Genomic DNA, 26,365 nt, shown 5'->3' with positions numbered 1-26,365 from the left:
ATGCTATTATTACAATAGAGGGAGGGAGGGGGGGGGGGTTGGGGGGGCGCGCACACTGGCCCCAATGCTATTATTACAATAGAGGGAGGGAGGGGGGGGGGGTTGGGGGGGCGCGCACTGGCCACCAACGAGTTAACAACAGGGGAGGGGGGGCCCACTGGCCACCAATGAGTTAAAAACAGGGGGGGGGGGGTCTGCCCCCTGCTGCCTGGCAGCACCTGCCAGGCAGCAGGGGACAGTCATGTACACAGTTTTTTTGTATATTCTAACCTGAAGCGTCTCCATCACCATGGAAACGCCTCTGTGTTAGAATATACTGTCGGAAATGAGTTTCACGATGTAGCTCATATCCGACAGTATATTCTAACATAGAGGCGTTCCCATGGTGATGGGGACGCTACAAGTTAAAATATACCATCGGATTGGAGAAAACTCCAATCCGATGGTATAACAGAACTCCAGACTTTACATTGAAAGTCAATGGGGACGGATCCGTTTGAAATGGCACCATATTGTGTCAACATCAAACGGATCCGTCCCCATTGACTTGCATTGTAATTCAGGACGGATCCGTTTGGCTCCGCACGGCCAGGCGGACACCAAAATGACTTTTTTTTCATGTCCGTGGATCCTCCAAAAATCAAGGAAGACCCACGGACGGAAAAACGGTCACGGATCACGGACCAACGGAACCCCGTTTTGCGGACCGTGAAAAAAAACGTCCGTGTGCATGAGGCCTAAACCTTTATGCCACATTGGGAGACAATTATCAATATTGGTGTAAAAGAAAACTGGCTTAGTTGCCCATAGCAACCAATCAGATTCCACCTTTCATTTTTGACAAAACCTATGGAAAATGAAAGGTGGAATCTGATTGGTTGCTAGGGGCAACTAAGCCAGTTCTACTTTACACCAGTTTGATAACCGCTCCCATTTTGTGCTAAAAAGTTGCCAAATTTTGGTGAATATTCGGGCGCATTAGAGGCCCAAATAATGGTTTCTCAGGTAAAACCTTTTATATGGCATAGTGACATATCAAATGTTTTGATGATGGAGGCCCAAGTCCTGAGATGAGATGCTACAAGCACACAGCTGAGTGTGGTCTCTCAGATGCTGAAGACAGGTTGGAGATGGTCTCATAGGGGGAGATTTATCAAAACTGGTGTAAAGGAAAACTGGCTTGGTTGCCCATAACAACCAATCAGATTCCGCCTTTCAATTTCCAAGGGAACTCAGAAAAATGTAAGATGGAATCTGATTGGTTGCTATGGGCGACTAAGGCGGTTTTCTTTTACACCAATTTTAATAACTCTCCACCATAGACTTTCTCTGGAGCCTGTCTTCAGCATCAAGGAGAAACAGCGCTCAGCCGTGCACTTCTAAATCTTCACTTTAGCACTCGGTCTCAGCACTCGGACCCCCACCGATCGAAGCCTATGATTTGTCACAATGATATGTTAAACGTTATTGAAAGTGCAGGAACCAAGTACATTTTACCTTTTTCGTCTTCCGAAATAAAATGACTGAGCAGCAGATGGAGCTCACGGACCGTGAACATAACTTTCTTCCTTTTTATTATTTCATAATCTTTACTGTGAGAACGTCACATAGTTGGTAATGGCTCATGCCCACGAGCATACTGGCTCGGTCCCTGTACTGCGGACCGTGTGACTTGAATGGGTCCGTAATCCGCAACATACGACCGAAGATAGGGCTTCTTTTGTGGAGGCATGTATCAGAAATCCCCTGGTCACATCCGTGCCTTGACAACGCAAAAAGATAGAACATGTTCTATCTTTCGTTGTATGTAGCATATCACGGACCCATTCAAGTCAATGGGCCCACATCCACAAATGAGTTCACACGGCCAGTGCCCGTGCATTGCGGACTGCAATTTATGGTCCGCATCATGGACACGGGGCCTATACGCTCATGGACATCTATATTCTAAGCTGGTTGGGAAAGTTACTACTTTCTTGTCTGTTGTTGCTGAGTTGGTTTTTGGTCGTCTTGCTCAGAACATTTTATACAGAAAGTGGGGGCTCTCCTACTGAGACCTAAAAAGTTTTATTTTTATTTATTACATTTTTTCCCCTATAAAGACCCTTAACCCCTCCCTCAAGCAGAGATTTTTCATATTTTTCTGTTCACATATGATATAAGGGCTTGTTTTTTTGCAGGACCAATTATACTTTCTAATGGCACTATTTAATATTGCATACGATGCAGGGGAAAGCTGAAAAAAATTCCAAATAGTTTTTTATTTTTATTTTTTTACTTGTTTCCCATGCAGTAAAACCTGACCTGTTTCCTTCACTCTGAAGATTAGAACGATTACAGCGATACCACATTATTATCGTTTTTCTTCTTAAAAAATGTAACCGTAAAAAATAATTTTTCTCTTTGCATCGTTATAATTTGACCCCTGAAACTTTTTTACATTTATGTCTATGGAGCTGTGTGAGGGCTAATTTTTTGTAGAGCAATCTCTACTTTTTATAGACACCATTTTGGTTGTATGTGACTTTCTGATTACTTTTCAATCTAATGTTTGGGGAGGTGAAGCAACCAAAAATGGCAAATTGACCTTTTTTTTTTTTTTGCATTATTCACTGTATGGGATAATGGGATAAATACTTTATTTTTTATTTGCTTTCAAAATGTGGAAAGAGGAATTAAAATTTTGATATATTTATATTGATTAAATATTTTTTTAAACGTTTAATTTTTTTAATTTTTTTTTTTACTTTTTAAGTCCTCTCAGGAGATTTTAACATGCTCTTGTCTGATCACTTTTTCCATAGACTGCAATGATTTACCATTTATGGGAGAAGGAATATGTTCCTACAGTGCCTTGCAAATGTATTCACCCCCCCCCCCCCCCCTCCCCGACTTTTATCATATTTTGTTGCCTTACAATCTGGAATTAACATGGATTGTTTGAGGATTTGCATCATTTAATGTACAGAACATGCCTGCAACGTTGAAGATGTTGTTTTTTTTTTTTTATTATTGTGAAGCAAACAACAAATAGAACAAAATAACAGAAAAGTTAATGTGCAGAACTATTCACTCCCCTAAAGTTAATAATTGTAGAGCCACCTTTTGCAGCAATCACAGCTCCAAGTCTCTTTGGATAAGTCTCTATGAGCTTGCCACATTTTACCACTGGGATTTTTGTCCATTCCTCCTTGAAAAACTGCTCCAGCTCCTTCAGGTTGGATGGTTTGCGCTTGTGAACAGCAATCTTTAAGTCTGACGACAGATTTTCTATTGGATTGAGATCTGGGCTTTGACTCGTGCAGCACGGCTTGTCTTTCTTCTTCGGGTATCTGGGAGGAAAAGGACCTTTAGTGACGTCACTGCGCTAATCACATGGTCCATCACCCTGGTGATGGACCATGTGATGAGCTCAGTGACATTACCAAAGGTCCTTTTCCTCACAGGTCCTCAAAGAAGAAAAAAGAAGACAAGCCGTGCTGCACGAACAAGTGGATGAGGTGAGTTTCCTATTTTTTTTATATATTTTAACCCCTCCATCCTTAATTTACTTAGCATTCTGTAATGACCGACGTCACGCACAGGGAGGAAAACAGGGAAAGCCCTGCCCAAGGGAGAGGGAAAGGTGGTGACCCCTAACTCACCTTGCGGCTGGCACCTGACTGCCCTGACGTCCCTAGACGGGTTCCTCACCCGTGCGGCGATCACGTGCCTAAACCCTGGCTTTCCCTGAAATGAGCCCTAGATAGTGAACGGGCCGGTGGGATCGCTAGTCCGCACCACTGCACTAAGAGGGAAACACCAGGGAGAGGACAGACAAACACAAACACCCAGGTGGACGACAACAACTGTCCACAAAGGTCCAACAGGGATCCGGAGGGTAGCGTTCTGAATCAACAATCAGAGAACGCAGCAACACAGCTCCAGTGGGTCAGAATAGATGTCCAGGCAGGAAGCTCTATCTCTGGCAACCAGAGAAGTGTGAGAGAGGAATATAAGGAGGTTTGGGAGTGCTGGACAAGGAACAGCTGAGGAGAAGGAGCTACGGATCCCTGAGTGAGCCAAAAGGGTTTGCAAAGCAAACCCAGAAAGCTACCATAAGGAAAACGAAGCCCTATCTTAAATAGAGCGTGCAGCCAACCGCTGCGACTTCCTGACCCCGGGTATAACAGAGTCAGGCGTGGTTCTCGATACCCTCGTGACACATTCTGTATTAAGAATGCTATTATTTTCCCTTATAACCATGTTATAAGGGAAAATAATAAAGATCGGGTCCCCATCCTGATCGTCACCTAGCATCCATGAGTGAAAATCGCACCGCATCTGCACTTGCTTGCAGATGCTTGCGATTTTCACACAGCCCCATTCAGTTCTATGGGGTCTGAATTGCGTGAAAAACGAACAATATAAATAACCAGTATTAGGACACTGCTCAACCCCAAATTAGTGCAGCAAGGTGTAATAGAATAGCCCCTATTAGCCAGGTTTTACACAGTTCAATTGTCCCCTGCTCTCTTGCTTATAGTGTAGATAAAGCCTCCCTACTATATCCTTACACTATCTGTAAGCTGTCCCTGAACTGCTCAATAGTAATATTTTGTGAATAAATTGTTTCCTAATCACTGTCCCTAGTGCCTGGCAGAGACCTGGCAGGAGGAGACTTTTTATAGGGCTGTGACATTACTGGGGCTGGCTAGCTGCTGATTGGCTAGCTGCACGGGATTCTGTGTGATCCCTCATTCCCGGGCTTCTTACTTCCTCTTTCTAACATGTGCAGCAGCTATTTTAGAAAAAAATCTGATTTGTTACCAAGACCCTTTGCCTAGCAACTGTATATAAGGGGGAATAATTAACCCCATTTACAAAGCCATGTGGATGAAATAATATAAAACAACCTTTTAGAGCAATAATACAGCAGACACAAAACATAACCCCTTTATCAGTAAACCACTGGATCACTGCATATAAAACATTGGCAGAGCTTTTATTTTCTAAGCTCAGCCTTTTGTACCATGCACCCCTTTTGTATCACTAAAAGGGACTGTTCCCCCACTGCCAGAGCAGATAGATATATGGCTGTGTGGAAGAAGATTCAATACAACTTGTAGTCTATGGATTAAAATCACTGGTCAGTCTAGGCTTAGGAGTCCAGTGGGCGGTCTGTGTGTACAAAGATAACTGTTACTAAGTGATAAGACCACCCACTGGACTCCTAAGGCCAGAAAGAGCAGGAATTTCAATCAATAAGTTATGTTATTCTGAAACATTTTACACAAAGTTATGTATTGTAAAGGGAAATAGATGAAAAATATAAAAAAGAGACTGAGATGTTACTAGACTGCAACGGGCAGCCTCCCCCTGGGGCCTTCTCTATAACACGCGTCCCATGTGTAGGAAATGCAGAGTGGTATTTTGCGGCCTAAAATGTATCTTTATGTGTGTCATGGTGCTCCTACCTGGATATGACTGGACCCCAGGCTTTGGCTCCGAAGCAATAAATAGAGGGAATAATTGAGGAATTTGAAGAAATAACTTAAGTCCAGACCTTGAGATGAAGTTTAATGGCAGCTTTACTTTGAGTAAAGGTTTTTTTTTCAAACAGTTTACATGTTTTGTCTTGGTTCCAGCAGGCTTTAGCACTAAACTGGCAGGCAAACTCAATTCTGCTATATCCTTCTCTCACTCTGCTGTACTGACAAGCTGACTTGGTAACTTGGCGTCTTCTTTATGCTGCACTTCACATTTTAGTCGACTTATCTTCAGCCAAGGAATAGGTTATAATCCTGGCAGCTCCAACATGGAGTCTTAACCAGCTCAAACCAGAGCTGCCCCACCTCCTTCTGGTAGCAAGCAGGACTGGCCCACTTCTGACCAAAGGGGGATGGAATGGTGAGTTCCATTCTATCTAACTATAGCTCTGACGTGTTTGCTGCCACCTGCTGGTGAACCAGGCACATTACATGAACAGTTACATAACATTATTATAAATGCAAAGTGTTCAATATAAAGTATGGGCGGCGTGATGACGTGAACACGTCGCGTCTCGCTCTCCCCCCCGTTAGCCTCCTCCCTCCATGCTCCAGCCGAACAGCTGATGTCCTGAATGCTGAGTGCTGCGACGCTGCGGTTTACCTCCCTTGGCTGCCCTGTGTGTGGAGCGCTTGGATCCCTCGGCTCTCTGCTGGTTTGGTTGTCGGCCGCTCCGCTTGTTTCTGTCTGGTGCCGCTGCCGGTGCGCTCCCTCTCTGTCCATGGTTTTGGGTGGTCCCGGAGATCCTCTGCCTCCTTCCTCCGCTGTCTCCGGCTTTCCTGCCCTGGTGCGCAGTATTTGCCTGGTGCTTGCCTGGAATCGGCTGTTCCGCCAGTCTGCTTGTTGTCTGCCCTCTGCTGGTGATCGGTGGGACTTCATCCTTGCTGTCTTTTTCCACTGACCTGGATCTTTTCTTCTCGGCTTGAAGCGGGCACCTGGATAGCTACATCCGGCCCACCTGGACTATCTGCCATCTGGACTATCTGGGCGACCAGCGACGACCCCTCGTCCCCTTTCTCTGCCGGCTCTGAAATTCCTGCTCGGCTTGTGGCGTGCACCGGGATTGCGGGTGCTCCGGACACGTGAGAATATTGTTACTTGTGACTTTATTTTGCTGTTATTCCGTTAATCTCCCTGCTACACCGAAGCAAAATTCTTGCTTTTGCCCCTTCCCCCTTGTGGTGCTTGGAGAGGAGGGGATAGAGGGGTGATAAAGGAGAAGGAGAGGAAAGGGTCAAAAGGAGGAAGTAAAAAGAGAGGAAGAAGATAAGAGGAGAAAGAAGTAAAAGGAGATACAAAAGAGAGTATAAACTAAAAGAAATGGAAGGAAAGGAAAGGGGGGAGGGAAGGAAAAGTGGGGGGGGGAAGAGAGAGAAGGGAAGAGAAAAAGGGGAAAAAAAGGGAAAGAAAAGGGGAAAGGAAAAGGAGAAAAGGGGAAAGGAAAAGGAAAAAAGGGGAAAAAAGAAAAAAAAAAAAGGGGAAAGGACGGGGGGAAAAAAAGGGAAGAAAATGGCCCCAAAGCGACGGTCAGTGGATTCCTCTGTAACAAAGCTTGAGTCTAAGACTCCAGAGAATAAAATTGATACGTTTTTGAAATCGCCCTTCCTAAATGAAAAGAACTCAGTTAAAACTAAACTCTCTGCCAATTTGAAGAAATCTGTTAAAACTCCCCAAACTGATGAACTATCCGATGATGGATCAGCAGAGGCAGGTCAGGAGGCAGGAGAGGAAAGTCTCTCTGCACAAACGCGAGCTGAATATGACCCTTCAGTTTTGAATAAAATCCTCTGTGCCGTGGAAAATAACGGCACCTTAGTGCAAGGGATGTCAACTCAACTGGGTTCAGTGCAGAGGGACATTACTCTAATAAGAGAAGATCTGGTAAAGATCCGCGACCGAGTCCTCAACGTTGAAAAAACAGTTGACTCTTTGCAAACCGATATAGATATGTTAAAATCTAAAACCTCGCTTCTCGCCTCAGAAAATCAATAATTACAAAACAAGATGGAGGATCTGGAAAACAGGTCAAGGCGAAACAACGTTCGCATAATTGGTTTCCCAGAAGGAGTTGAAGGCCGACATCTAGAGGAACAACTTAAAGATGTGGTCTTGAACAACCTTGGTAGCGATTATTTCTCCTCTATGTTTCAAATAGAAAGAGCCCACCGAATCCCAGGAGGGAAACCCATTCCAGGGAGGCCGCCTCGTGCAATTTTAATAAAATTACTATTGTCTGTCGACAGAGACATGATATTGAGAAGGGCAAGAGAATGTACACCTATTGAATATCAGGGCACCAAACTGCTCTTTTTTCCTGACTTTGCTCGGCAGACCCAGGAAAAAAGAAACTTCATAGAGATAAAGAAACACTTGGCGTCTAAGGACATCAAATACTCTCTACAGTATCCAGCGAAACTAAGAGTGATCCATAACGGGACTTCCCAATTTTTGGAAAAACCACAACAAGTGCTAGATTGGATGGAGCAAATGGGCATATGAAATTGTGTAACACTATGATGGAGGGGATGGAGGGAAGGTGGGGCTAGGGTAGGGGAGAACAGCCAGAGGTTAGAGGTTTGCTGACTAGATCGGGCGGATCAACAGAGAGGGGGGGCGGGAGGGAGCGGGGAGAGGGAACCCACCTTGCAGGTATGGGGTCTTTTTTTTTTTGTGTGTGTCTTGTGCCTTTCTCTGTGTCGTGATTGATGTCTACTAGAATTGTATCTTGGAATGTCAGAGGGCTCGGGGAAAGGGTTAAAAGGAAAGCTATTATGGATGCACTAAAAAGATATCTTCCAGCAATTATTTGTATAGTAGAAACTCATCTTACTAAAGAAACCGTGTCCCGTCTGACAATGGGATGGTATTCTCAAGCTTACCACTCCACTTTTAGCGGATGTAACGGACCGTTTCAGCAGACAAGGGGTTAAAATCCGTTTAGGCCCCTTTCTGAGAGACAGGCACAGCTACTGCAGAACACCAAACTCCCGAACTGGATACAAAATAGCACTCTAAACTGGAACCTCGCGAATAGCTGCCAGCAGACGAACAGGAAAAGCATACAATCAGCTTACACTCCTGGCAATCAGTCTCTAACAGCATACAGGAAATCCCCCCAATAACGAGACAAGGCTCCGTGTTGAGGGTAAAGCAGTGGTCTGACGTGCTGGCACACCCAGCCTGGTTTTTATTACAGTTGTTGCAAATACAGGACAGATACAACACATCCCCACAATGCATCATGGTTTCCTCCTCTCTGTCCCGGAGGCAACCGAGGGCAATCCAATTATCTCTCAGGACAAAGGGAAGTCGCCAATACACATGTGGAGACCACAGGACAGACATCACCATTTAAACACACAATGGGACAATATAAACACACCCACACAAAATCCTCCCCTCTGCCGGTGATGACTATTGAACACAAGGGCGAATATAATTATCAAAGGCAGAGAAATACAGTTTTATAAAACATATCACAGGAACCCCAAAACATGCAACAACCCCATAACCAATATATCCTCAGAACAGGGGGATCTGGGTGAACCACGTATCCAAAATTCACCCACATCCGTTCAGTAGTTTGGAAGATACAGTTTTATGCCAGTTATACCGAAAATATACAAGTTATACAGAAAATGGTCACTAATTAATGTGTCCCCTGTTTGGTAGTTACAAACTACTGAATGATGTCTCTGTGCACCAAATACAGGCAAGATAGCACCGTGTTGAAAAGTCAGAACAGTGTCTGTGAGTTAAAATGGCCGCTATCTATTGTTCTCACCATGTGCTTCATCCATTGTTCTCACCATGGGAATAGTAAAATCCAAGCAAGTAAGGCAAATGATGCAATCCAGGGACAGAGGGCTCAGTCCCAAGTGCCTTAAGACCCAATAACTTAAGGGACCATAATCCCAGGGCAGGAGGCTGGCAAACAGCCCCCTCCAAAACACCGTGGCGAGGTTGGTTTCGCCACACATCTCCCCCCCCCCAGGGAAGACTAACCAGATACCTGACCTCACGCCGGTCGGTACCTGAGTTAATCTGGCAGCCCACCCACAACCCAATACTGGACCTGTTGAATTTAGTAGCCTGTCTCTGTCCAGTGAATCCACCAAGATTATATTGGTAGCTGGTACTCCCAGTCTCTGTGTTGCTCCCTGGCTTGGAGTGGAGGTTGCTTTGTGGGCAGGTATCAGCGGTACTCTGCCCTGGTGCCAGCGTTACCATGGAAGAAGCCTGGTTGGAGCCTGGTTGTTGGAGGGGGAGACCGACTGTCTCTGTTCCCAATACAGTGTCCTGCTGCTAGGGAAAGGAGACAGGGCTCTCTATTCCCTGCTGGACACTCTGCCACTGGGGGACAGGACCGACTGTCTCTGCCCCCTGTAACTCCGCTTGCCGCTGGGGAATGGAGACTGGGCTCCCAATTCCCTGTACATCACACGGCCGCTGGGGAATGGAGACTGGGCTCCCAATTCCCCAAAAATCATGCTGCTGCTGGGGGGCAGGAACAACTACCTCTGCCCCCTGTAACTCAGCCTGCCGCTGGGAAGGGAGGACGTTGCTCTCCTCTCCCTGCATTTCACACTGCCTTCTCGGCATATCACTCTGCTGCTGGGGGGCAGGAACAACTACCTCTGCCCCCTGTAACTCAGCCTGCCGCTGGGGAGGGAGGACGCTGCTCTCCTCTCCCTGCACTTCACACTGCCGCTGGGGAATGGAGACTGGGCTTCCAATTCCCTGCAATTCACACTGCCGCTGGGGAATGGAGACTGGGCTCCCTCTGTCCCGCAACTGTAACTTCCGATGGAGGTCCACCCAACGTGGCAGCTGACCGTCACCTTCTGCCCGGTATAGTAGGGTATTGAACACTAGACTCCTCACGAACTTTACAGATTTCTCAGCTGGATTGGGTCCGAAGAAGTTCATCCGCAACCACATCATACGGTCAAATTCCTCAACAGAGTATCTGTACTCCACTGCTGGTTCCATCCTGGTGCTTTTAGGGTTGCTGTACTGAGACATGCGTAGCCCTTAAGTTGTAAAATCCAAAGAAATGGTGTCTCCTGTAGCTGTCCTTCTGGCTGTAGGAACGATCCTACTGCTTGCCACCAATTGTAACAGACCGTTTCAGCAGACAAAGGGTTAAAATCCGTTCAGGCGATATGCCCCATTCTGAGAGACAGGCACAGCTACTGCAGAACACCAAACTCCCGAACTGGATGCAAAATAGCACTCCAAACTGGAACCTCACGAATAGCTGCCAGCAGACGAACAGGAAAAGCATACAATCAGCTTATACACCTGGCAATCAGTCTCTAACAGCATACAGGGAATCCCCCCAATAACGAGACAAGGCTCCGTGTTGAGGGTCAAGCAGTGGTCTGACGTGCTGGCACACCCAGCCTGGTTTTTATTACAGTTGTTGCAAATACAGGACAGATACAACACATCCCCACAATGCATCATGGTTTCCTCATCTCTGTCCCGAAGACAACCGAGGGCAATCCAATTATCTCTCAGGACAAAGGGAAGTATATGTGTATCACTGTTACGACAAGTACCATTGTTATCTTTACTATGAAAATTCTTGAAGAATAAAGAATTTACAAAGACTAGAGTTGAGCGGACACCTGGATGTTCGGGTTCGAGAAGTTCGGCCGAACTTCCCGGAAATGTTCGGATTCGGGATCCGAACCCGATCCGAACTTCGTCCCGAACCCGAACCCGAACCCCATTGAAGTCAATGGGGACCCAAACTTTTTGGCACTAAAAAGGCTGTAAAACAGCCCAGGAAAGGGCTAGAGGGCTGCAAAAGGCAGCAACATGTAGGTAAATCCCATGCAAACAAATGTGGATAGGGAAATGAATAAAAATAAAATAAATAAAAATTAACCAATATCAATTGGAGAGAGGTCCCATAGCAGAGAATCTGGCTTCACGTCACCCACCACTGGAACAGTCCATTCTCAGATATTTAGGCCCAGGCACCCAGGCAGAGGAGAGAGGTCCCGTAACAGAGAATCTGGCTTCATGTCAGCAGAGAATCAGTCTGCATGTCATAGCAGAGAATCAGGCTTCACGTCAGCCACCAATGCAACAGTCCATTGGCATATATTTAGGCCCAGCACACAGGCAGAGGAGAGAGGTCCCGTAACAGAGAATCTGTCTTCATGTCAGCAGAGAATTAGTCTGCATGTCATAGCAGAGAATCAGGCTTCACGTCAGCCACCACTGCAACAGTCCATTGTCAGATATTTAGGCCCAGCACCCAGGCAGAGGAGAGAGGTCCCGTAACAGAGAATCTGTCTTCATGTCAGCAGAGAATCAGTCTGCATGTCATAGCAGAGAATCAGGCTTCACGTCACCCAACATTGGAACAGTCCATTGGCATATATTTAGGCCCAGGCACCCAGACAGAGGAGAGAGGTCCCGTAACAGAGAATCTGTCTTCATGTCAGCAGAGAATCAGTTTGCATGTCATAGCAGAGAATCAGGCTTCACGTCAGCCACCACTGCAACAGTCCATTGGCATATATTTAGGCCCAGCACCCAGGCAGAGGAGAGAGGTCCCGTAACAGAGGATCTGGCTTCATGTCAGCAGAGAATTAGTCTGCATGTCATAGCAGAGAATCAGGCTTCACGTCAGCCACCACTGCAACAGTCCATTGTCATATATTTAGGCCCAGCACACAGGCAGAGGAGAGAGGTCCCGTAACAGAGAATCTGGCTTCATGTCAGCAGAGAATTAGTCTGCATGTCATAGCAGAGAATCAGGCTTCACGTCACCCACCAGTGGAACAGTCCATTGGCATATATTTAGGCCCCGGCACCCAGACAGAGGAGAGGTTCATTCAACTTTGGGTAGCCTCGCAATACAGGGAGTGCAGAATTATTAGGCAAGTTGTATTTTTGAGGATTAATTTTATTATTGAACAACAACCATGTTCTCAATGAACCCAAAAAACTCATTAATATCAAAGCTGAATATTTTTGGAAGTAGTTTTTAGTTTGTTTTTAGTTTTAGCTATTTTAGGGGGATATCTGTGTGTGCAGGTGACTATTACTGTACATAATTATTAGGCAACTTAACAAAAAACAAATATATACCCATTTAAATTATTTATTTTTACCAGTGAAACCAATATAACATCTCAACATTCACAAATATACATTTCTGACATTCAAAAACAAAACAAAAACAAATCAGTGACCAATATAGCCACCTTTCTTTGCAAGGACACTCAAAAGCCTGCCATCCATGGATTCTGTCAGTGTTTTGATCTGTTCACCATCAACATTGCGTGCAGCAGCAACCACAGCCTCCCAGACACTGTTCAGAGAGGTGTACTGTTTTCCCTCCTTGTAATTCTCACATTTGATGATGGACCACAGGTTCTCAATGGGGTTCAGTTCAGGTGAACAAGGAGGCCATGTCATTAGATTTTCTTCTTTTATACCCTTTCTTGCCAGCCACGTTGTGGAGTACTTGGACGCGTGTGATGGAGCATTGTCCTGCATGAAAATCATGTTTTTCTTACCTTGCAGACTTCTTCCTGTACCACTGCTTGAAGAAGGTGTCTTCCAGAAACTGGCAGTTGGACTGGGAGTTGAGCTTGACTCCATCCTCAACCCAAAAAGGCCCCACAAGCTCATCTTTGATGATACCAGCCCAAACCAGTACTCCACCTCCACCTTGCTGGCGTCTGAGTCGGACTGGAGCTCTCTGCCCTTTACCAATCCAGCCATCTGGCCCATCAAGACTCACTCTCATTTCATCAGTCCATAAAACCTTAGAAAAATCAGTCTTGAGATATTTCTTGGCCCAGTCTTGACGTTTCAGCTTGTGTGTCTTGTTCAGTGGTGGTCGTCTTTCAGCCTTTCTTACCTTGGCCATGTCTCTGAGTATTGCACACCTTGTGCTTTTGGGCACTCCAGTGATGTTGCAGCTCTGAAATATGGCCAAACTGGTGGCAAGTGGCATCTTGGCAGCTGCACGCTTGACTTTTCTCAGTTCATGGGCAGTTATTTTGCGCCTTGGTTTTTCCACACTCTTCTTGCGACCCTGTTGACTATTTTGAATGAAACGCTTGATTGTTCGATGATCACGCTTCAGAAGCTTTGCAATTTTAAGAGTGCTGCATCCCTCTGCAAGATATCTCACTATTTTTGACTTTTCTGAGCCTGTCAAGTCCTTCTTTTGACCCATTTTGCCAAAGGAAAGGAAGTTGCCTAATAATTATGCACACCTGATATAGGGTGTTGATGTCATTAGACCACACCCCTTCTCATTACAGAGATGCACATCACCTAATATGCTTAATTGGTAGTAGGCTTTCGAGCCTATACAGCTTGGAGTAAGACAACATGCATAAACAGGATGATGTGGTCAAAATACTCATTTGCCTAATAATTCTGCACGTAGTGTATAATGGTAAAATAAAAATAAAAAAAGGATTAAATGAGGAAGTGCCCTGGAGTACAATAATATATGGTTAAGGGGAGGTAGTTAATGTCTAATCTGCACAAGGGATGGACAGGTCCTGTGGGATCCATGCCTGGTTCATTTTTATGAACGTCAGCTTGTCCACATTGGCTGTAGACAGGCGGCTGCGTTTGTCTGTAATGACGCCCCCTGCTGTGCTGAATACACGTTCAGACAAAACGCTGGCCGCCGGGCAGGCCAGCACCTCCAAAGCATAAAAGGCTAGCTCTGGCCACGTGGACAATTTAGAGACCCAGAAGTTGAATGGGGCCGAACCATCAGTCAGTACGTGGAGGGGTGTGCACACCTACTGTTCCACCATGTTAGTGAAATGTTGCCTCCTGCTAACACGTTGCGTATCAGGTGGTGGTGCAGTTAGCTGTGGCGTGTTGACAAAACTTTTCCACATCTCTGCCATGCTAACCCTGCCCTCAGAGGAGCTGGCCGTGACACAGCTGCCTTGGCGACCTCTTGCTCCTCCTCTGCCTTGGCCTTGGGCTTCCACTTGTTCCCCTGTGACATTTGGGAATGCTCTCAGTAGCGCGTCTACCAACGTGCGCTTGTACTCGCGCATCTTCCTATCACGCTCCAGTGCAGGAAGTAAGGTGGGCACATTGTCTTTGTACCGTGGATCCAGCAGGGTGGCAACCCAGTAGTCCGCACACGTTAAAATGTGGGCAACTCTGCTGTCGTTGCGCAGGCACTGCAGCATGTAGTCGCTCATGTGTGCCAGGCTGCCCAGGGGTAAGGACAAGCTGTCCTCTGTGGGAGGCGTATCGTCATCGTCCTGCCTTTACCCCCAGCCACGCACCAGTGATGGGCCCGAGCTGCGTTGGGTGCCACCCCGCTGTGACCATGCTTCATCCTCATCCTCCTCCACCTCCTCCTCATCCTCGTCCTCCTCGTCCTCCAGTAGTGGGCCCTGGCTGGCCACATTTGTACCTGGCCTCTGCTGTTGCAAAAAACCTCCCTCTGAGTCACTTCGAAGAGACTGGCCTGAAAGTGCTAAAAATGACCCCTCTTCCTCCTCCTTCTCCTGGGCCACCTCCACTTCCATCATCGCCCTAAGTGTTTTCTCAAGGAGACATAGAAGTGGTATTGTAACGCTGATAACGGCGTCATCGTCACTGGCCATGTTGGTGAAGTACTCGAAACAGCGCAACAGGGCACACAGGTCTCGCATGGAGGCCCAGTCATTGGTGGTGAACTGGTGCTGTTCCGCAGTGCGACTGACCCGTGCGTGCTGCAGCTGAAACTCCACTATGGCCTGCTGCTGCTCGCACAGTCTGTCCAGCATGTGCAAGGTGGAGTTCCACCTGGTGGGCACGTCGCATATGAGGCGGTGAACGGGAAGGCCGAAGTTACGCTGTAGCGCAGACAGGCGAGCAGCGGCAGGATGTGAACGCCGGAAGCACGAACAGACGGCCCGCACTTTATGCAGCAGCTCTGACATGTCGGGGTAGTTGTGAATTAACTTCTGCACCACCAAATTCAGCACATGCGCCAGGCAAGTGATGTGCGTCAAACCGGCTAGTCCCAGAGCTGCAACAAGATTTCGCCCATTATCGCACATCACCAGGCCGGGCTTGAGGCTCACTGGCAGCAACCACTCCGTCGGTCTGTTGTTCTATACCCCGCCACAACTCCTGTGCGGTGTGGGGCCTGTCCCCCAAACATATGAGTTTCAGAATGGCCTGCTGACGTTTACCCCGGGCTGTGCTGAAGTTGGTGGTGAAGGTGTGTGGCTGACTGGATGAGCAGGTGGAAGAAGAGGCGGAGGAAGCCGAGAAGGAGGAGGTGGCAACAGGAGGCAAAGAAAGTTGCCCTGCGATCCTTGGCGGCGGAAGGACGTGCGCCAAACAGCTCTCCGCCTGGGGCCCAGCTGCCACTACATTTACCCAGTGTGCAGTTAGGGAGATATAGCGTCCCTGGCCGTGCTTACTGGTCCACGTATCTGTGGTTAGGTGGACCTTGCCACAGATGTCGTTGCGCAGTGCACACTTGATTTTATCGGATACTTGGTTGTGCAGGGAAGGCACTGCTCTCTTGGAGAAGTAGTGGCGGCTGGGAACAACATACTGTGGGACAGCAAGCGACATGAGCTGTTTGAAGCTGTCTGTGTCCACCAGCCTAAATGACAGCATTTCATAGGCCAGTAGTTTAGAAATGCTGGCATTCAGGGCCAGGGATCAAGGGTGGCTAGGTGGGAATTTACGCTTTCTCTCAAATGTTTGTGAGATGGAGAGCTGAACGCTGCCATGTGACATGGTTGAGATGCTTGGTGACGGAGGTGGTGGTGGTGTTGGTGGTACATCCCCTGTTTGCTGCGCGGCAGGTGCCAACGTTCCTCCAGAGGCGGAGGAAGAGGCCGAGGCGGCAGCAGCAGAAGAGGTAGCAGGGGGAGCCTGAGTGACTTCCTTGTTTTTAAGGTGTTTACTCAACTGCAGTTCATGCTTTGCATGCAGGTGCCTGGTCATGCAGGTTGTGCTCAGGTTCAGAACGTTAATGCCTCGCTTCAGGCTCTGATGGCACAGCGTGCAAACCACTCGGGTCTTGTCGTCAGCACATTGTTTGAAGAAGTGCCATGCCAGGGAACTCCTTGAAGCTGCCTTTGGGGTGCTCGGTCCCAGATGGCGGCGGTCAGTAGCAGGCGGAGTCTCTTGGCGGCGGGTGTTCTGCTTTTGCCCACTGCTCCCTCTTTTGCTACGCTGTTGGCTCGGTCTCACCACTGCCTCTTCCTCCGAACTGTGAAAGTCAGTGGCACGACCTTCATTCCATGTGGGGTCTAGGACCTCATCGTCCCCTGCATCGTCTTCCACCCAGTCTTGATCCCTGACCTCCTGTTCAGTCTGCACACTGCAGAAAGACGCAGCAGTTGGCACCTGTGTTTCGTCATCATCAGAGACTTGCTGAGGTGGTATTCCCATGTCCTCTTCATCAGAAAAAACATAAGTGGTTGTGCGTCAGTGCATTCTATGTCTTCCACCACTGGGGAAGGGCTAGGTGGATGCCCTTGGGAAACCCTGCCAGCAGAGTCTTCAAACAGCATAAGAGACTGCTGCATAACTTGAGGCTCAGACAGTTTCCCTGATATGCATGGGGGTGATGTGACAGACTGATGGGCTTGGTTTTCAGGCGCCATCTGTGCGCTTTCTGCAGAAGACTGGGTGGGAGATAATGTGAACGTGCTGGATCCACTGTCGGTAACCCAATTGACTAATGCCTGTACCTGCTCAGGCCTTACCATCCTTAGAACGGCATTGGGCCCCACCATATATCGCTGTAAATTCTGGCGGCTGGGACCTGAGGTAGTTGGTACACTAGGACGTGTGGATGTGGCAGAACGGCCACGTCCTCTCCCAGCACCAGAGGGTCCACTAACACAACCACGACCATGTCTACGTCCGCGTCCCTTACTAGATGTTTTCCTCATTGTTATCGTTCACCACAACAACAAAATATTATTTGGCCCAATGTATTGAATTCAAATTCAGGCCTTTTTTTACAGACACCTAACACTATCTGGCTATCTATTTAGGCACCGTATTACACTAATACAGGCACAGCAGTAACCACAGATTTAGCTGACTATGAATTTGAGGCCTAGTATTTAGGCGCTGGGTGACAGGTATACGTTTTATGGACAGAATTAGACTGGGATATGCACAGTAGCGTGTGTGTGAAGTTATTGAGAATGACCCTATCAGCACCTTGATTCTGATATACCCTTTTAGGGATGTATTAAAAGTAGGCCTGATACAGCAGAAACCACTAAATTAGGAAATTGCTAAATTGGGAATTGTATTTCAACCAAGAACAAAAAATGTGCTTTGACGGACACTAAATAACTTGCCCAGCCACAACAGTACAGCAGTAACGACAGATTTAGCTGGATATAAATTTGAGGCCTAGTATTTAGGTGCTGGGTGACAGGTATAGGTTTACTGACAGAATTAGACTTGGAAATGCACAGTAGCGTGTGTGTGAAATTATTCAGAATGACCCTATGTGCACCTTGAATCTGATATAACCTTTTAGGGATAGATTTAAAATAGCTCTGATACAGCAGAAACCACTAAATTAGGAAATTGCTAAATTGGGAATTGTATTTCAACCCAGAACAAAAAATGTGCTTTGACGGACACTAAATAACTTGCCCAGCCACAACAGTACAGCAGTAACGACAGATTTAGCTGGATATAAATTTGAGGCCTAGTATTTAGGCGCTGGGTGACAGGTATAGGTTTACTGACAGAATTAAACTTGGAAATGCACAGTAGCGTGTGTGTGAAGTTATTCAGAATGACCCTATGTGCACCTTGAATCTGAGATACCCTTTTAGGGATTAATTTAAAGTAGGCCTGATACAGCAGAAACCACTAAATTAGGAAATTGCTAAATTGGGAATTGTATTTCAACTCAGAACAAAAAATGTGCTTTGACGGACACTAAATAACTTGCCCAGCCACAACAGTACAGCAGTAACGACAGATTTAGCTGGATATAAATTTGAGGCCTAGTATTTAGGCGCTGGGTGACAGGTATAGGTTTACTGACAGAATTAGACTTGGAAATGCACAGTAGCGTGTGTGTGAAGTTATTCAGAATGACCCTATGTGCACCTTGAATATTATATACCCTTTTAGGGATAGATTTCAAATAGCTCTGATACAGCAGAAACCACTAAATTAGGAAATTGCTAAATTGGGAATTGTATTTCAACCCAGAACAAAAAATGTGCTTTGACGGACACTAAATAACTTGCCCAGCCACAACAGTACAGCAGTAACGACAGATTTAGCTGAATATAAATTTGAGGCCTAGTATTTAGGCGCTGGTTGACAGGTATAGATTTACTGACAGAATTAGACTTGGAAATGCACAGTAGCGTGTGTGTGAAGTTATTCAGAATGACCCTATGTGCACCTTGAATATTATATACCCTTTTAGGGATAGATTTCAAATAGCTCTGATACAGCAGAAACCACTAAATTAGGAAATTGCTAAATTGGGAATTGTATTTCAACCCAGAACAAAAAATGTGCTTTGACGGACACTAAATAACTTGACCAGCAACAGCAGTACAGCAGTAACGACAGATTTAGCTGGATATAAATTTAAGGCCTAGTATTTAGGCGCTGGGTGACAGGTATAGGTTTACTGACAGAATTAGACTTGGAAATGCACAGTAGCGTGTGTGTGTGAAGTTATTCAGAATGACCCTATGTGCACCTTGAATCTGATATACCCTTTTAGGGATAGATTTCAAATAGCTCTGATACAGCAGAAACCACTAAATTAGGAAATTGCTAAATTGGGAATTGTATTTCAACCCAGAACAAAAAATGTGCTTTGACGGACACTAAATAACTTGCCCAGCCACAACAGTACAGCAGTAACGACAGATTTAGCTGGATATAAATTTGAGGCCTAGTATTTAGGAGCTGGGTGACAGGTATAGGTTTACTGACAGAATTAGACTTGGAAATGCACAGTAGCGTGTGTGTGAAGTTATTCAGAATGACCCTATGTGCACATTGAATCTGATATACCCTTTTAGGGATTAATTTAAAGTAGGCCTGATACAGCAGAAACCACTAAATTAGGAAATTGCTAAATTGGGAATTGTATTTCAACTCAGAACAAAAAATGTGCTTTGACGGACACTAAATAACTTGCCCAGCCACAACAGTACAGCAGTAACGACAGATTTAGCTGGATATAAATTTGAGGCCTAGTATTTAGGCGCTGGGTGACAGGTATAGGTTTACTGACAGAATTAGACTTGGAAATGCACAGTAGCGTGTGTGTGAAGTTATTCAGAATGACCCTATCAGCACCTTGATTCTGATATACCCTTTTAGGGATGTATTAAAAGTAGGCCTGATACAGCAGAAACCACTAAATTAGGAAATTGCTAAATTGGGAATTGTATTTCAACTCAGAACAAAAAATGTGCTTTGACGGACACTAAATAACTTGCCCAGCCACAACAGTACAGCAGTAACGACAGATTTAGCTGGATATAAATTTGAAGCCTAGTATTTAGGCGCTGGGTGACAGGTATACGTTTTATGGACAGAATTAGACTGGGAAATGCACAGTAGCGTGTGTGTGAAGTTATTAGAATGACCCTATCGTGCACCTTGAATTCTGATATACCCTTTTAGGGATAGTATTAAAAGTAGCTCTGATACAGCAGAAACCACTAAATTAGGAAATTGCTAAATTGGGAATTGTATTTCAACCAAGAACAAAAAATGTGCTTTGACGGACACTAAATAACTTGCCCAGCCACAACAGTACAGCAGTAACGACAGATTTAGCTGGATATAAATTTGAGGCCTAGTATTTAGGCTGCTGGTGACAGGTATAGGTTTACTGACAGAATTAGACTTGGAAATGCACAGTAGCGTGTGTGTGAAAGTTATTCAGAATGACCCTATGTGCACCTTGAATCTGATATAACCCTTTTAGGGATAGATTTAAATAGCTCTGATACAGTAGAAACCACTAAATTAGGAAATTGCTAAATTGGGAATTGTATTTCAACCCAGAACAAAAAATGTGCTTTGACGGACACTAAATAACTTGCCCAGCCACAACAGTACAGCAGTAACGACAGATTTAGCTGGATATAAATTTGAGGCCTAGTATTTAGGCGCTGGGTGACAGGTATAGGTTTACTGACAGAATTAGACTTGGAAATGCACAGTAGCGTGTGTGTGAAGTTATTCAGAATGACCCTATGTGCACCTTGAATCTGAGATACCCTTTTAGGGATAGATTTAAAGTAGGCTCTGATACAGCAGAAACCACTAAATTAGGAAATTGCTAAATTGGGAATTGTATTTCAACTCAGAACAAAAAATGTGCTTTGACGGACACTAAATAACTTGCCCAGCCACAACAGTACAGCAGTAACGACAGATTTAGCTGGATATAAATTTGAGGCCTAGTATTTAGGCGCTGGGTGACAGGTATAGGTTTACTGACAGAATTAGACTTGGAAATGCACAGTAGCGTGTGTGTGAAGTTATTCAGAATGACCCTATGTGCACCTTGAATATTATATACCCTTTTAGGGATAGATTTCAAATAGCTCTGATACAGCAGAAACCACTAAATTAGGAAATTGCTAAATTGGGAATTGTATTTCAACCCAGAACAAAAATGTGCTTTGACGGACACTAAATAACTTGCCCAGCCCAACAGTACAGCAGTAACGACAGATTTAGCTGATATAAATTTGAGGCCTAGTATTTAGGCGCTGGGTGACAGGTATAGGATTTACTGACAGAATTAGACTTGGAAATGCACAGTAGCGTGTGTGTGAAGTTATTCAGAATGACCCTATGTGCACCTTGAATATTATATACCCTTTTAGGGATAGATTTCAAATAGCTCTGATACAGCAGAAACCACTAAATTAGGAAATTGCTAAATTGGGAATTGTATTTCAACCCAGAACAAAAAATGTGCTTTGACGGACACTAAATAACTTGATCAGCCACAACAGTACAGCAGTAACGACAGATTTAGCTGGATATAAATTTGAGGCCTAGTATTTAGGCGCTGGGTGACAGGTATAGGTTTACTGACAGAATTAGACTTGGAAATGCACAGTAGCGTGTGTGTGAAGTTATTCAGAATGACCCTATGTGCACCTTGAATCTGATATACCCTTTTAGGGATAGATTTCAAATAGCTCTGATACAGCAGAAACCACTAAATTAGGAAATTGCTAAATTGGGAATTGTATTTCAACCCAGAACAAAAAATGTGCTTTGACGGACACTAAATAACTTGCCCAGCCACAACAGTACAGCAGTACGACAGATGTTAGCTGGATATAAATTTGAGGCCTAGTATTTAGGAGCTGGGTGACAGGTATAGAGTTTACTGACAGAATTAGACTTGGAAATGCACAGTAGCGTGTGTGTGAAGTTATTCAGAATGACCCTATGTGCACCTTGAATCTGATATACCCTTTTAGGGATAAATTTAAAGTAGGCCTGATACAGCAGAAACCCACTAAATTAGGAAATTGCTAAATTGGGAATTGTATTTCAACCCAGAACAAAAAATGTGCTTTGACGGACACTAAATAACTTGCCAGCCACAACAGTACAGCAGTAACGACAGATTTAGCTGGATATAAATTTGAGGCCTAGTATTTAGGCGCTGGGTGACAGGTATAGGTTTACTGACAGAATTAGACTTGGAAATGCACAGTAGCGTGTGTGTGAAGTTATTCAGAATGACCCTATGTGCACCTTGAATCTGATATACCCTTTTAGGGATTATTTAAAGTAGGCCTGATACAGCAGAAACCACTAAATTAGGAAATTGCTAAATTGGGAATTGTATTTCAACCCAGAACAAAAAATGTGCTTTGACGGACACTAAATAACTTGCCCAGCCACAACAGTACAGCAGTAACGACAGATTTAGCTGGATATAAATTTTGAGGCCTAGTATTTAGGCGCTGGGTGACAGGTATAGGTTTACTGACAGAATTAGACTTGGAAATGCACAGTAGCGTGTGTGTGAAGTTATTCAGAATGACCCTATGTGCACCTTGAATATTATATACCCTTTTAGGGATAGATTTCAAATAGCTCTGATACAGCAGAAACCACTAAATTAGGAAATTGCTAAATTGGGAATTGTATTTCAACCCAGAACAAAAAATGTGCTTTGACGGACACTAAATAACTTGCCCAGCCACAACAGTACAGCAGTAACGACAGATTTAGCTGATATAAATTTGAGGCCTAGTATTTAGGCGCTGGTTGACAGGTATAGATTTACTGACAGAATAGACTTGGAAATGCACAGTAGCGTGTGTGTGAAGTTATTCAGAATGACCCTATGTGCACCTTGAATATTATATACCCTTTTAGGGAGAGATTTCAAATAGCTCTGATACAGCAGAAACCACTAAATTAGGAAATTGCTAAATTGGGAATTGTATTTCAACCCAGAACAAAAAATGTGCTTTGACGGACACTAAATAACTTGACCAGCACAACAGTACAGCAGTAACGGACAGATTTAGCTGGATATAAATTGAGGCCTAGTATTTAGGCGCTGGGTGACAGGTATAGGTTTACTGACAGAATTAGACTTGGAAATGCACAGTAGCGTGTGTGTGAAGTTATTCAGAATGACCCTATGTGCACCTTGATCTGATATACCCTTTTAGGGATAGATTTAAAATAGCTCTGATACAGCAGAAACCACTAAATTAGGAAATTGCTAAATTGGGATTGTATTTCAACCCAGAACAAAAAAATGTGCTTTGACGGACACTAAATAACTTGCCCAGCCACAACAGTACAGCAGTAACGACAGATTTAGCTGGATATAAATTTGAGGCCTAGTATTTAGGCGCTGGGTGACAGGTATAGGTTTACTGACAGAATTAGACTTGGAAATGCACAGTAGCGTGTGTGTGAAGTTATTCAGAATGACCCTATAGCACCTGAATTCTGATATACCCTTTTAGGGATTTAATTAAAGTAGGCCTGATACAGCAGAAAACCACTAAATTAGGAAATTGCTAAATTGGGAATTGTATTTCAACCCAGAACAAAAAATGTGCTTTGACGGACACTAAATAACTTGCCCAGCCACAACAGTACAGCAGTAACGACAGATTTAGCTGGATATAAATTTGAGGCCTAGTATTTAGGCGCTGGGTGACAGGTATAGACGTTTATGACAGAATTAGACTTGGATAATGCACAGTAGCGTGTGTGTGAAGTTATTCAGAATGACCCTATGTCGCACCTTGAATTCTGATATACCCTTTTAGGGATAGTATTAAAGTAGGCCTGATACAGCAGAAACCACTAAATTAGGAAATTGCTAAATTGGGAATTGTATTTCAACCCAGAACAAAAAATGTGCTTTGACGGACACTAAATAACTTGCCCAGCCCAACAGTACAGCAGTAACGACAGATTTAGCTGATATAAATTTGAGGCCTAGTATTTAGGCGCTGGGTGACAGGTATAGGTTTACTGACAGAATTAGACTTGGAAATGCACAGAAGCGTGTGTGTGAAGTTAATTCAGAATGACCCTATGTGCACCTTGAATCTGATATACCTTTTAGGGATAGATTTAAAATAGCTCTGATACAGCAGAAACCACTAAATTAGGAAATTGCTAAATTGGGAAATTGTATTTCAACCAGAACAAAAAATGTGCTTTGACGGACACTAAATAACTTGACCAGCCACACAGTACAGCAGTAAACGACAGATTTAGCTGGATATAAATTTGAGGCCTAGTATTTAGGCGCTGGGTGACAGGTATAGGTTTACTGACAGAATTAGACTTGGAAATGCACAGAAGCGTGTGTGTGAAGTTATTCAGAATGACCCTATGTGCACCTTGAATCTGATATACCCTTTTAGGGATAATTTAAAGTAGGCTCTGATACAGCAGAAACCACTAAATTAGGAAATTGCTAAATTGGGAATTGTATTTCAACCCAGACAAAAAATGTGCTTTGACGGACACTAAATAACTTGCCCAGCCACAACAGTACAGCAGTAACGACAGATTTAGCTGGATAATAAATTTGAGGCCTAGTATTTAGGCGCTGGGTGACAGGTATAGGTTTACTGACAGAATTAGACTTGGAAATGCACAGTAGCGTGTGTGTGAAGTTATTCAGAATGACCCTATGTGCACCTTGAATATTATATACCTTTTAGGGATAGATTTCAAATAGCTCTGATACAGCAGAAACCACTAAATTAGGAAATTGCTAAATTGGGAATTGTATTTCAACCCAGAACAAAAAATGCGCTTTAACGGACACTAAATAACTTGCCCAGCCACAACAGTACAGCAGTAACGACAGATTTAGCTGGATATAAATTTGAGGCCTAGTATTTAGGCGCTGGGTGACAGGTATAGATTTACTGACAGAAATAGACTTGGAAATTCACAGTAGCGTGTGTGTGAAGTTATTCTGAATGACCCTATGTGCACCTTGAATATTATATACCCTTTTAGGGATAGATTTCAAAGTAGCTCTGATACAGCAGAAACCACTAAATTAGGAAATTGCTAAATTGGGAATTGTATTTCAACCAGAACAAAAAATGTGCTTTGACGGACACTAAATAACTTGACCAGCAACACAGTACAGCAGTAACGACAGATTTAGCTGGATATAAATTGAGGCCTAGTATTTAGGCGCTGGGTGACAGGTATAGGTTTACTGACAGAATTAGACTTGGAAATGCACAGTAGCGTGTGGTGTGAAGTTATTCAGAATGACCCTATGTGCACCTTGAATCTGATATACCCTTTTAGGGATAGATTTAAAATAGCTCTGATACAGCAGAAACCACTAAATTAGGAAATTGCTAAATTGGGAATTGTATTTCAACCCAGAACAAAAAATGTGCTTTGACGGACACTAAATAACTTGCCCAGCCACAACAGTACAGCAGTAACGACAGATTTAGCTGGATATAAATTTGAGGCCTAGTATTTAGGCGCTGGGTGACAGGTATAGGTTTACTGACAGAATTAGACTTGGAAATGCACAGTAGCGTGTGTGTGAAGTTATTCAGAATGACCCTATGTGCACCTTGAATTGATATACCCTTTTAGGGAGATTTAAAGTAGGCCTGATACAGCAGAAACCACTAAATTAGGAAATTGCTAAATTGGGAATTGTATTTCAACCCAGAACAAAAATGTGCTTTGACGGACACTAAATAACTTGACCAGCCACAACAGTACAGCAGTAACGACAGATTTAGTGGGATATAAATTTGAGGCCTAGTATTTAGGCGCTGGGTGACAGGTATAGGTTTACTGACAGAATTAGACTTGGAAATGCACAGTAGCGTGTGTGTGAAGTTATTCAGAATGACCCTATGTGCACCTTGAATCTGATATACCCTTTTAGGGATAGATTTAAATAGCCTGATACAGCAGAAACCACTAAATTAGGAAATTGCTAAATTGGGAATTGTATTTCAACCCAGAACAAAAATGTGCTTTGACGGACACTAAATAACTTGCCCAGCCACAACAGTACAGCAGTAACGACAGATTTAGCTGGATATAAATTTGAGGCCTAGTATTTAGGCGCTGGGTGACAGGTATAGGTTTACTGACAGAATTAGACTTGGAAATGCACAGTAGCGTGTGTGTGAAGTTATTCAGAATGACCCTATGTGCACCTTGAATCTGATATACCCTTTTAGGGATTTAAATAGCTCTGATACAGCAGAAACCACTAAATTAGGAAATTGCTAAATTGGGAATTGTATTTCAACCCAGAACAAAAAATGTGCTTTGACGGACACTAATAACT

The sequence above is a fragment of the Bufo gargarizans genome, chromosome 1 (assembly GCF_014858855.1).
Source record: "Bufo gargarizans isolate SCDJY-AF-19 chromosome 1, ASM1485885v1, whole genome shotgun sequence".
Taxonomy (NCBI): domain Eukaryota; kingdom Metazoa; phylum Chordata; class Amphibia; order Anura; family Bufonidae; genus Bufo; species Bufo gargarizans.
This window is presented reverse-complemented; position numbering follows the sequence as displayed.